General features: G+C 43.9%; 1 pseudogene; it reads left to right on the top strand.

Moving 5' to 3' along the window:
• The first annotated feature begins 5,289 nt into the window (after positions 1-5,289).
• On the top strand, positions 5,290-5,393 carry LOC132240414 (U2 spliceosomal RNA; annotated as a pseudogene).
• The last annotated feature ends 4,124 nt before the right edge of the window (positions 5,394-9,517 follow it).

Raw genomic sequence — 9,517 nt, 5'->3', positions numbered from 1 at the left:
CAACATAGGAGCTATACCAGAGCCATCTTTAGAGCTATAGCTTCTCTAAGCAACTGCATACTGTACTTACAGTAGCAGCCTGCTGGTCAGTAACATCTTCCCTATAATGCAGCAGCCTGCCTTACAGAGAAGCAGCCTCACCAAGCAGCCACTCCTGTCTTATATAGGAGCAGCCCCCTAAAGTACAACCCTGTACTGGCTGGTCAGTAAACTTTATACGACTTAGACAAAAGTTATAGAAGGGCATGCTTATGCAGTGTAGATTGCTGAGTATAACATCTTAGCCTTGAACATTCTGATTAAAATTTCCATGCTCAGAGTAGCCTTGGAAATCCAGTGTACTCTGAACAGGCCTTCGTACCCTAATTGGCCTTGAGCATCCTGAATACTCTGAATAGGGTCCCCACAGAAAGAGAAATTATCGCTCTTTGTAGATGGTATGACTTTAGCCTGGAAAATCGAGGTGAATTTGCTAAAACCTCTCTGAACAAAAAGAAGCTGCAATAAATAAGTCTATATATATATATAAAAGTCTGTTCAGCCATTCAGCCATTCGACCAGTAGCTATGACGCGCACTGACCACCAGGGGGCAGACGTTTAATGCACAGGCAGGCATGGAAGCATGGAACAGACTGATGAATCTCAGAGGGAAGGTAGGAGGGGGGAGGGTGGGAAGAGATTAACTAAAGATATTATATGCATACTAGAGGCCCCGTGCACGGATTCATGCACCAGTGGGGTCCCTTGGCCTGGCCTGCAGGGAATGGCCGAAACTGGCAGTCCGACATCCCCTGAAGGATCCTGGATTGTGAGAGGGTGCAGGCCAGGCCGAGGGACCCCACTGGTGCATGAATCTGTGCACCGGGCCTCTAGGAGGCTATAAAAATAAATATGTAGAAATCTATAGCTTTCATACATAACAACAGCAATGAATTAGAAAAGGTAATGACAAACATGATTCATAGTATAAACAGAAAATATAAACATCTAAATATAAATTTAATAAGAAATATGTAAAATTCACATGAGGAAAAGTTTAAAATGCTCATGAAACATGCAACATAGACATGGATTTTCTAAGAATCTGTCAATTGGATTGAGTAATTGACTATCCAATGTCTGTGATGTCTGATAATGGTCAGTGTACTCTCTTGCTGGTGTGTGATCCCAGTGCTGGCCATTGCGATATGAGATAATGCCTGTTGGTATGGGAAACAGTTTCTCACTCTTAAAAGGAGACCCGAAGAGGATAGATGCAGTCTCTTCCTTTCTCCAGATCTTGTCATGTCTAAACGCTTGAACCTGCTGATACTGCTTTGCAACCACACCAGGGCCAGACTAAGTGCAAAGCCATCATAGCGAGGATGCCAATGGGAGACCTGGTAAGAATTGGGTTCCTTGCTGACACTTGAGGCACCGATTATACTGTGCCTGGATCCACCACCTGTGGACTTCTGGTTATATAAGGCAGTGAATTTCCTTAATGTTTTAGTCCTTTTAAAGCAGGTTTTCCTGTTACTTGCTGGCAAAGCATTCTAGCTGGCACAATCTGTTTATTCCCTCCCCTGAACCAAATTGTTTTAATTACTATTGCTTTATAATGGCTTAATATATAGTGAGCTTGTGTAGGTTTGAGGAGATAATTTTTTTATTTTTTCGTTTTTCAATTACAGTTGAGGTTCAATATTATTTTATATTAGTTTCAGGTACACAGCACTGTGGTTAGACTTTTATATAATTTATGAAGTGCTCCTCCTGATAAGTCGAGTACCCACCTGGCACCATACAGAGTCATTACAGTATTATTGACTATTTTCCCTATGCTGTACTTTACACCCCTTTGACTATTTTGTAACTGCCAATTTTTACTTCTTAATTTCTTCACTTTTTCAGCCACTCCCTCAACCCCCTCTCATATAGCAACCATCAGTGTGTTCTCTGTATCTCTGAGTCTGTTTCTATTTTGTCTATTTGTTTTGTTCTTTGGATTCACATATTAGTGAAATCACATGGTATTTGTCTTTCTCTGTCTGACTTATTTCATTTAACATAATACCCTCTAGGTCCATCCGTGTTGTCGCAAATGATAAGATTTCATTCTTTTCTATGGCTCAACTAATATTTCACTGTATACATGTACCACACCTTTATTCAGTTGTTCATTGATGGTCACTGAAATGTCTCCAGGTCTTGGCTATTGTAAATAATGCTGGTTTCGTGTGCACTTAAAAGGAATGTACATTCTGCTGCTTTGGGGTAGAATGCTCTAAAAATATCAACTAAATCCATCTGGTCTGACTTGTCATTTAAGGCCACTGTTTCCTGACTGATTTTCTTTCTGAAATATCTATCCATTGATGACAATGTGGTGTTAAGGTCTTCTGCTATAACTGTATTACTATTGATCTCTCTCTTTATGCACATCAATATTTGCTTTAACATATCTAGGTGCTGCTATGTTGGGTGTATAAATGTTTACAAGAGTTATATCCTGTTGTTAGATTTATCCCTTTACATATGAGAACAACTTTATGGATATCCCATAATTGTTAATATGAATTATTCTGATTCTCACTATTTTTCAACTGGTTGTCTTCATTTCCTCCATAATCCAATAATTATTCAAAAGAGTGTGTATACTAGTAAAGTTTATTTTATCTTTTGTTATTAGTTTCTAGTTATGTTATACTTTTGTTTGAGATCATGGAATACATATACTCATCTTTTTGACTTACTACTTTTTTTCTTGTGGCTATTTTAGATTTTTAACTTTTTAAAAAACTCTGTGGTCATTTAGAAGAAGGCATATTTTATAATGCAAATACAATATATTTTATGAAACAAATGATAATTTTATAATACGAAGTTGGGAATAGTCATAACTTTACTTTATTCATTTTATCATTTGTCCCATAATGCCGTATTTTGTAAGGGCAAATATAACAGTTTGAGGAATTGCTGTTGGGAAAGTCCAGGGGTAGAACCCACAGTTAGGCATAACAGTAATGACATGAGTGCCATGCCCATGGATTTGTTGCGATGTGAACCTGCAGGAGCAATATGGCCATTTGTAAATGGTGAGAGAACACAGAGATATATAACTGTGTTGGGTTTGCCTGCCCTGCTGGCAGCAATATTCGGTGCCTGGCATAGAGGAGCTGCTCGGTAGTTTTCCTCCATGAAAAGAATGAATGTTTCCCCCCCAGACTGTTTGGTTGGAAACGGGCCGTGCCAAAGACAGTAAAATTAGTTAGCTTAGGGGCAGAGCAGACTGGCTAAGAAAAGATGGCCCCAGGGACCATCTTGAATGACTCTCGAGTTGCTGTATAGTTCAGGGAGAGGGCAGAGATGACGTAGCTTGAGCAATTCAAACATGTTTTTTACTCAAGGGTTCAAAAAGTGGGGTGGGGTTTTTTGTGTTTATTTTTTTAAAGAATTTATTCTTTGAGGACTGGTGTATGTTGGGCAGAGTGTAAAGAGCCAGAAGTGATACTGGCCTGATCCATATCCATCAGGCTGCCCACTTCCAGCTGCCAGTATTTGCATCCCTCTGTGTGAGGGTTTTCTCCAGGTCCCTTGGGAACTCCTCTGCTCACCCCCATTTCCGGCCAGCTGCAAGTGCAGCCCCTCTTGGAGGCAGCCCTCAACTATGACTGTATAAATACCCCAGATGTCATGCTCCTCGGGTGAGAGGACTCAGGCGTGTACCCCACTTTTGCCATCAGAGTCCCTCATTGGGGTGAAGCTCCAGTTGCCCACTCAGATAGCTGTCTCAGTAAATTCCCCTTTATTGGCTGCCACCCTTTCCTATCTCACTGCCCCATCCCCCTGCTGGTATTCTTTGCACCTTCTAAATTCATCATCTGTACTTGAAACCTTGTCTTCTTCTGGGAAAATCCAAATTAAGACAAACAATATTTTTTTATGATTTGTTTAGGCCTCATCAATCTTTGTAAACAAGAAGGGCTTGGGGAGAGAGATGAGAAATGTGCAAGCTAAGAAGTCATGCTTGGATGGTTCCAAGAGTATTTGAAGATGTTACACAAGTCATTTATCACTCTCTGCTTGATCAAGCCACAGAAATGTGTTTCAGCAAATCTTTGGAGCATGGAAGGGATACGCCATGGTTCAAAAGCCCTGACACTAAAGTAGGCTGGTGGTACTGAGACCATAAAATAATCTTCCAGCCACTAATTGACACAAATCATATTAAATTGCAACTCCTCCTACAGGTAAACCTTGGAGATCCTCCTTCTAGGCTAACGGTTGAGAAGACAAGCTCTCTCAGGTTAACAGGTTGGGGATGTCAGCCATGGACACAAAGGCATGTTTGTCACAATTATGATCATGGTTCCTGTGAGAGAGGCAGAAACTAGATTTATCCTATATAACAAAACCCTAATATGCAAATAGGCTGAACGGTGGGACGACCAGTCACTATGACATGCACTGACCACCAGGGGGCAGACTCTCAATGCAGGAGCTGCCCCCTGGTGGTCAGTGCGCTCCCACAGGGGGAGCACCGCTCAGCCAGAAGCTGGGCTCACGGCTGGCAAGTGCAACGGCGGTGGTGGGAGCCTCTCCCGCTTCCGCAGCAGAACCAAGGACCCCTCAGGAGGATGTCCTTAGGATCTGCCTAAGCCGGCAGTCGGACATCCTCCTGAGCGGTCCCAGACTGCGAGAGGGCACAGGTCAGGCTGAAAGACACCCCCCACCCCCAGTGCACAAATATCGGGCCTCCAGTAACTAATAATAATGATAACAATCATGTCCATAAATTATTCTGGTTTAGAAAACCCCATCTGGACGTTGTGGCCTTCTGTGATTCCACACTTCCCTATCTTTCCCATATCATGGTACTTAACCCACTGAACTGTAGTGAGTATTTTATTTGTTTCTCCCCTAAGTATGCTACTTTACACTCCTTGAAAGCAGTAATTTTATCTTCTACTGTTATATCATTAGCACAGAGCTTGTCACTTAGAAGGCACAAACAAATAAACAAAAATAGAGAACTGTAATAGATAAAATCACTGAGAAGAAACCCCCACCTAGACAAAAAACTGGCAAATATATAAACTACAGTCAAGAAAAACTCTTTTTAAGTTTCATGATTAAAAACAAAATCATATTATTATTAAGGATTAAACTTTGTAAATGCCACATTTTATATTTAGAGAAGTTGTTGTTTATGTGGGAAGGTAAAAGACAGTCGATTTTATGCATTGAGAGGCTCAGAAAATATACCAGTCAGAAATCCTTGAAAAAATTACTTTAAATTATATGTCATCGCTTCTCGGCCTTTTGGCTAAGATCAAGTGTAGTATCTGTTCTTATCAGTTTAAATTATATGTCAAATAATTGAAAGATAAAGTAAATATAAGCACATTAAAGAATGTGTTGTCCTAAAAAGATTAATAATAAAAATGAAAAAATAATTCTAAATATTTTTGAAAACCTGGTAAATAAAATAGAATACTGAAGTGACAGTGGACTAAAAGTATTCTAAGGTTCTTGAATTGTCTAGGGAGTGGTAAGATACTAATGTACATTAGATAGATTCTAAGTCAAGAATAAATAGTGTGAAAAAAAGAAAGAAAGAAAGAAAAAAAGAATAAATAGTGTGACTTTGAGGATAACAATAAAAAAATAGTCAAAGATGGCATAAGGAGAGGGAGGAAATGGAATAAAATACTATTATAATATAATAATAATAATTCAATGTGATCAGCAAATGGCAAGAATGGTAGAAAAAGGAACAAATAGAGGTGAGCTAAATAGAAAATAAATTGTAGGCCAACACATTTAAACTCAAGTATAATCTAATCTAATAAAAGAGAAACATGGTAATTGGTGTACGACCGCTACCCTTCCCATTGGCTAATCAGGGAGATATGCAAATTAAGTGTCAGCCAAGATGGCAGCCTGCAGCCAGACAGCTTGAAACTAACATGAGGCTTGCTTGCTTCAGTGACGGAGGATTCCAACGTTCCCCGCCTGCCGCTGCAGTTTAAAAAACATTGTAATGAATATAGAAGGTAAACAAAACCCCAGAAACCTGCTTTCAGCGAGCTGGGATCTCAGAGCTGGAGTTATACATTGTTTCGATTACCTACTTTCAGCAGCGGAGGCCTAAGAGCTGGAGCCTCAGAGCTAAAGCTGGCCCAGAATTTAAAAAAAAAAAGAAAAAAAGGAGCGGTTGGGAGCTTCCGTCACCCGTCAGCCTGAAAAGAGCCCTCATCCCCTTACCCAGTCTGGCCAGGCACCCCAGTGGGGACCCCCACCCTGAAGGGTGTGTGACCAGCTGCAAACAGCCCTCAGCCCCTTGCCCAGGCTGGCCAGGCACCCCAGTGGGGACCCCAACCCTGAAGGGTGTGTGACCAGCTGCAAACAACCCTCAGCCCCTCACCCAGGCTGGCCAGGCACCCCAGTGGGGACCCCCACCCTGATCCAGAACACCCTTCAGGGCAAACCAGCCAGCCCCACCCATGCACCAGGCCTCTATCCTATGTAGTAAAAGGGTAATATGCCTCCCAGCACCGGGATCAGTGGAGCCGAGAGGCCTCCCGGCACCAGGATCAGCGTGACAGGGGGCAGCGCCCAAACCCCCTGATCGCCCTGCGGCTCTGTGTGTGACAGGGGGTGGGGCCACAACCTCCCTATCCGCCCTGCTCTGTTCATGACAGGGGAAGGCACCCCAACCTCCTGATCAGCCCTGCTCTGTGCCTGATAGGGGGGAGCTCCCCAACCCCCTGATCGCCCTGCGGCTCTGTGTGTGACAGGGTGCGGCGCCCCAACCCCCTGATCGGCCCTGCTCTGTGTGTGACAGGGTGTGGTGCCCCAATCCCCCACCCCCACGGGCCCTGCTCTGTGTGTGACAGGGTAGAGCCATAACCTCCCCATAGGCCCTACCCTGAGTGTGAGAGTGGTGGCGCCCCAACCCCCTGATCGGCCCTGCTCTGTGGGTGATAGAGGGTGGCGCCACAACCCCCACCCCTCCCACGAGCCCTGCTCTGTGTGTGACAGGGTAGAGCCATAACCTCTCCATCGGCCCTGCCCTGAGTGTGAGAGTGGTGGCATCCCAAACCCCTGATTGGCCCTGCTCTGTGGGTGTTAGAGGGTGGCGCCCCAACCCCCTGATCTGCCCTGCTCTGTGTGTGACAGGGGGCTGTGCCCCAACTCCCCTATCGGCCCTACTCTCTGAGTGACAGGGGGGAGCTCCTCAACCCCCTGATGGGTCCTGCTCTGTGCGTGACCGAGGGTGGCGCCGCAACCTCCCCATCGACCCTGCCTTGAGTGTGACAGGGGGTGGTGCCCCAACCCCCCAATCAGCCCTACCCTGAGCGTGACTGGGGGTGGCATTGCAACCTCCCGATCCGCCCTGCTCTGTGCATGACAGGGGGCGGCATCCCAACTCCCCAATCGGCCCTGCTCTGAGGCTGACCAGGGGCTGCACCTAGGGATTGGGCCTGCCCTCTGCCACCCGGGAGCAGGCCTAAGCCAGCAGGGCGTTATCTCCCGAGGGGTCCCAGACTGCTAGAGGGCACAGGCCAGGCTGAGGGGCCCCTCCTCCCCCCCGAGTGCACAAATGTTTGTGCACTGGGCCTCTAGTGTTAAATATAAATATATAGGTAATATTCCAATTAAAAGACAAATATTGTGAGACTAGATTAAAAAAAACCCAAAGCTGCCGTAACCGGTTTGGCTCAGTGGATAGAGCGTCGGCCTGCGGACTGAAAGGTCCCAGGTTCGATTCCTGTCAAGGGCATGTACCTTGGTTGTGGGCACATCCCCAGTGGGAGGTGTGCAGGAGGCAGCTGATGGATGTTTCTCTCTCATTGGTGTTTCTAACTCTCTCTCTCCCTTCATCTCTGTAAAAAATCAATAAAATATATTAAAAAACACACAAAAAAAACCCCAAAGCTATTTATTGCTGACAAGAATAACACCTTAAGTATAAAGATGCAAAAAGGCCAAAAGTATATTAAATGTAATGATGTATATCTTAAATAAAAGCTAGAGGATGTGGGTATGTTATTGCCCTGCAAGGTAGGTTTTTAAGACAAAAGAATGACTAGAGATAAAGAGGAATCCTATATAATAAAAGCTTGGTATGCAAATTGTCCCCTTGACTGAGAGTTCCCAGAGTTCCACCATGGGGGGCGGGCCGGCCAGGGAAAGGGAGGGAGGTCCCAGTCAGCAGCTGCTAGAGACCCTACCAGTGCACGGAAACTGGGCCTCTAGTATTTTTGATAAAAGAATCAACCACCAGGAATATAAAACAATTTGAAATTTCCATGCATACAATAACATCGCTTCAAAATACCTAAAGGAATACTGAGAGCACTGAAAGGAGAACTAGATGAGCCCATGATGATAGTGAAGATTTTAGCGCAGCACTGCATTCAACTACTGTAGAACACATGTTCTTTGTAAGTGCACATGGAACATTTGTCTAAGTTGACTATCTGCTGGGATGCAAAGAATTTTCAACAAAATTCAAAGCATCAATATCTTCAAGAACATGTTCTCTAAGCCTTTCAGCACAGGGGAATTAAGCTAGAAAACGGAAATATTCAGCCACTGGTTGGATTTGGAGTGGAAGGTGGAGAAAAGTAGTAGGAGCATCTGGCTGTAGTGAGTCACAGAAGACGCACATCAGATTACAGAGCAGCTTTTGACAGACACGTATCCAAGGGCGGTGTTCTGTTAACCCAAAAGCAGAGCACCTGGAAGTGAGGGTTGGAGCAGAGGTGAGGGCTAAAGTCCCTAAAAGCAAACCTCATTAACTTTGTAATTTTGTGGGGGGCCAGCCATTATTGAGAAATGCTGAATATGCTTCCACAATGCTGAAATTACCTAGCAGATCGGTTCTCTTTCCATCATAAATACTTGCTCTATTCAATGTCCACTTGCTGAATGAAAACATCACAATATTGAATTCTTCTACTATTTAAGCTTGTCCCTGTTGAATATTTCTAGCAGCCACCAGTATGAAGTCTTTTGGGCCACTTGATTTTAAGCTACTGAAGAAATAAATGGATCTTCCAAACGTGGTTAACAGTCGAGAAGTAGGAACCAAGAGAAGCTAGATTGGAGTGTAATTTGTCCCACCAGGGCTGCAGCATCTTAGGAAACGGACTGCAGAGAATGTCACGGTAGGTTTCAACATGTTTTCATTTTTAAGTGTCAAATTCCAGCTTCTCCTTGATTTGGAGAGCTGAAAGGAACTACCACAAATGGAAAGATACCAACGCTGTATTTGGGCTCCCTCTGCCCTACATCCCTCACGGCAGAGTTTTGCTGAAATTCTTTTCACGGAATGCCATGCTCTGTACGGAGTAGATTGCTAAGAAATATTTCCTGAGTTGACTTAAAGAGTGAAGAGCTTATTTGCTAATTTCATTAAAGATTTGGGGGCAAATTACACCCAAAGCTTCTACCCTGATTTGACAGACTATTTCTTGGTATTTGAGTTTTTGAGAACTTTCTGAATAGGTGTTCTGGTATAATAAG

The sequence above is a fragment of the Myotis daubentonii genome, chromosome 8 (assembly GCF_963259705.1).
Source record: "Myotis daubentonii chromosome 8, mMyoDau2.1, whole genome shotgun sequence".
Classification (NCBI taxonomy): Eukaryota; Metazoa; Chordata; class Mammalia; order Chiroptera; family Vespertilionidae; genus Myotis; species Myotis daubentonii.
The sequence above is the reverse complement of the archived record's forward strand: the minus strand, read 5'-3'. Positions and strand labels throughout refer to the sequence as shown.